Raw genomic sequence first — 4,234 nt, 5'->3', positions numbered from 1 at the left:
AGATTTTAAATAATTTTTAAAATTTTATAAAATCAATTTAAAATAAAATAAAACTAAAATAAAATTTTTAAAAAAATAAACATAATTTATATAAAAACTATCAATTTAAAAATTTTTTAAATACTAATTAAATTATTATAATGTATTATTAATATAGACTAAATAAACATAACTTTTAATAAAAATATTTTAATAATGACTTAACTAATATTTAAAAAATTTTTTAATCTATAATCTCTATTTAAATTATATTTAATTTTTAAAAATTTTATTTTAATTTTATTTTATTTTAAATTTTTATTTTTTATATAAAATGAAGATAAAATTACTTACAAAAAATATGCTTTATCTTTAAAATAAAAATACAAATCACGTTGGGTTGCTGAAACCAATGGTTTGAAGCATTACTCGCTCCCACTCGCAACAACTTTTTGGTGTTTTACATATTTTATTTTCTTTCTTGCTCCTCGTCCACGAAACCGAGTACTTTTGGTCATATGTCTCTGCTATTTCCATTTTCCAAAACCAGATTGGAACAAGAGTTCTCAAAGTTTATCCAAATCCTGATTAAAATTTATTATATGTGCTTTTCTCTACCTACTTGCTACGCTGACAAATTAATCCAGTTATATATTCCGTGGAAAGACCACCCTCTACATTATACAAATCAAATGAAATAGTTAGCATAAAGTTAAAAGTGGTTTTTTAGATTTGTCCCGTAGACTAAGTAAAATCCTTTTAAAATTTCAAATGTTCTATAGCTCATATTAGCGCTGTCAATGAGTAGGGTAGGGTATGGTTTGGACTCCATTCTAACCCTACTTGCGGGTTAAAAATTTTATTAAAATTCTATCCTACTTTATTCGCGGGTTGAGAATCTCTCAACCCTAACTCTATCCACACCCTAAAATTCTAAACTCTACTCTACCCCCACCCTATCTACAGAAATATCAATTTTTTTCAAAGTAAATATAAAATTCAATTATTTTGAATTTTATACGTATTAATAACATAAAAAATAAAAAACTAATGCTCTAAATTACTAAATTAACTAACTAGTTTAGTGGTTGTTCACTTATTATAAGTCATTACATAAGAGAGGTTGCGAATTCAACTCTTACTTCCTTCACTATATAGAGAAGTTTTTATAAAATATGTGCTATATATATGGTGCGGGTAGGGTAGGGTACACCCTAAACCCGTACCCTACCCTACCCACAGGCATACCCGTACCGTACCCTAATCCTACTCTACTCGAACGGGTTGGACCGGGTTGGGTACCCGCGGGTAGGGTACCGGACCTATTTATTAGATCCGAACCCGACCCTCGACCCGATAAAATCTATACACTTTCGGATCACGATTATACTGGATAAAAAATCAGATGAAAACCGGGCCGTTAACACTACATTACCTTGATACCTTCTTATAAGCTAGCATGTGAAAATATCCAAATTTCCAAGACTCCAACCATTATTTGACATGGTAAAATTCACTTAGAAAAATATAACAAGAACCAACTCTTCTCTAAAATTAAAGCATAACCATAATCAATACTAATATTGTCTAATAACACAAAATATTTAAATTAATATAAATAATGCAATATTATGCATTAGTCTAAAATCTTATGCATTTTAAACATAAAATATTAACTTATAGTCTTATAATAACTAATAATACAAAATATTAAAGTTTACAATACTTAAATTCCACATAAGAATAACCATCATCCATCACTAATAACACAAAATATTAATTGTGTATGATGACCGGGCCACCAGACTGACTTCGGGTGACCTGAGCCATGGCCAGGACCCGACCCGAAATAATAACCGGGTCTATTTTTGAGACCCTTATCTGATCCTAGACCCAATAAAATCACACCAAAATAGTCCCTAAAATATTCTGGTCAAGGAACTCTATTGTTGTGCACAAAATTAGAAACGTTTTGACTCGTTGAGTATCGTTATTCTGTGACATATATATGAGATTATTGCTGGAAAAATGGATATTTTTATACTTAGTTTGGTAAAATTTTTATTTTTTAAAAATAATTTATAAAAGCTAATTTTTAAAAGATGACTTTTTAAAAGTTATAACATTTATATTTGGTAAATCAAATTAAAAATTACTTTTAATAAACACAAGCAACAACAACTGCATTTGGTAAAATAGCTTTTAAAATTTAAAAATATTATAATAGACATAAATGTAAGCATTAAATTTAAAAATTAGTTAACATATGAGATTATATTAGATTTTTAAATTTTGAAAAGTACAAGTCAATTTTAAAAAATTTTATTTTAGGTGTTTTCAAAAGTACTCCAATCTTTTAAAAGCTGCAAGTACAAACACTTGATCTTTTTTATTTATCAAACACAAAATAAAGAACTTTATCTTTTAGAAAACACAAACACCTCTTCAAAAAACTTTACCAAACCAAACCTTATAAATTGAAAGATAATAAAGATGAGTCCGTCTAGTATGTAATCATATGAGCAATAAATCTTTAAGTTTCATTCTACTATAAATTAGTTACATACTAATAAAAAAATAGAAAGTAAATATCATGAGACTGAAATGGAGATATAACAATAGATTACAAGCTGTTTCATATAAAATTTAACCAACATAAATTTATCCTTGCTCAATAATTTATCCATTTATTTAAGCAAGTGTCAATAATTTAAAATTTGTCTCATATATATAATAATTTATTGGTCAATATTAAATTCTTAAAGAACTTAAATTTGTAATAAATTATTTATTAATTTTGTTAAAGTAGAGAATAATATTGTATAATTTTTTTTAAAAAGGGCTATTTCAAAATTTGAATACAAATTCTCACTGCACAAAACAATATTTATGCAACAGTTTTTTATTTTGCTTGAATCTTTTAAAAATATCCATCTTAGCTTTATCATTGATTATACTTTTTTTCATGAATTCTGTGCTCATCGATCTGATCTTGAACCTGATTTGGCACGATGCATGATCTTTAAATCTTAAGTGGTTTAAACTTTGAAAGTTACGATTTGAACTAAGCTAATTATGAAAATCGTTGCTAAATTTTTTTGTGACAAATATAAAATTGTCGTCAATTTGAGCATCATTAGTGTATTTAGTAACGATTACACAACTAATGGTAAAACCCTCGCTAAATCATTTGCAACCGTTTTAGAGATATCAAAGCATTGCTAATTTATAGCATTTATCGGGGTAATTTGTTTATGATACATTTAACGACTATTTGGATATGTGACTAAATTATTAGTTCTATTGCAATCTTTCACTATATTTAGCGGCAGTTTTAAACCATGGTGCAATTTAAAAGTTTCAAACTACTGTTAATATTATTCTTTACTATATTCCTAAATTTTTCAATTTCAAAACCAGATATACTCATTTTTCAATTAAACATTCTGCGTCAAATTAATTTATGTAAATCTTACACCTATCTAAATGCTAAGCAACACCAGAACATAAAATTCTTAAAAGTGTCAAAAGATTTCATAATTTGAAGTAGAAAAACTATGGATAATACGATTATAATCTTTCAATTATTTTGAGATTCATGTATAGCAAATAAAGAAAAAAGAGCTGTTACCACTGATAGATTTTTTACGAGGGATAGATTTTAATGTCGAAATATACCTTCTTGGTAATTGCTATGAATTATTGTGCCTTCGTGTGTGAAATTTTTTCACTAATTTATTTTTCTTCTCTTGTAGAATGCTTGTAATGAAACTTGACAATCTCTCTTCACCAAAAATGAACCTGGAGAAGAACATGCATGCATGAAAATTTGTCCAGAGCTAAAATGCTACAACAATGAAACAAGAACCAGAGGAAGAAGAATGATGAAGGGATTTAATAATGTTTCTGGCATTAAAGGAATCTACAAGGTTAAGGTTATAACGGGAATTAATGAGCATAAATATTGCAGGCAAGGTGTCTATTGTGATCTAATTTTTCTCAAAAACTTAAGTTAATAGAAAGAGTTAACATGAATAATTGTATTTCTCATACACTTTTTCAAATAAATTTTTTTTTTGGATTTGCTTAATCTTTTGTATAGGCCTTTTTTTATTTGTCTTATATATTTTTTTTAATTCACTTAGGATCGAATTATAGATTTTTTGGATATAAAATTCTAACACTATGTTATGATACTATTTTTTTTTAAAGTTTAAACTAATAAAAAGAGATAATATGAATGATTATATTCCCA

This window comes from Arachis ipaensis, chromosome B05 (assembly GCF_000816755.2).
Source record: "Arachis ipaensis cultivar K30076 chromosome B05, Araip1.1, whole genome shotgun sequence".
NCBI lineage: Eukaryota > Viridiplantae > Streptophyta > Magnoliopsida > Fabales > Fabaceae > Arachis > Arachis ipaensis.
The sequence above is the reverse complement of the archived record's forward strand: the minus strand, read 5'-3'. Positions refer to the sequence as shown.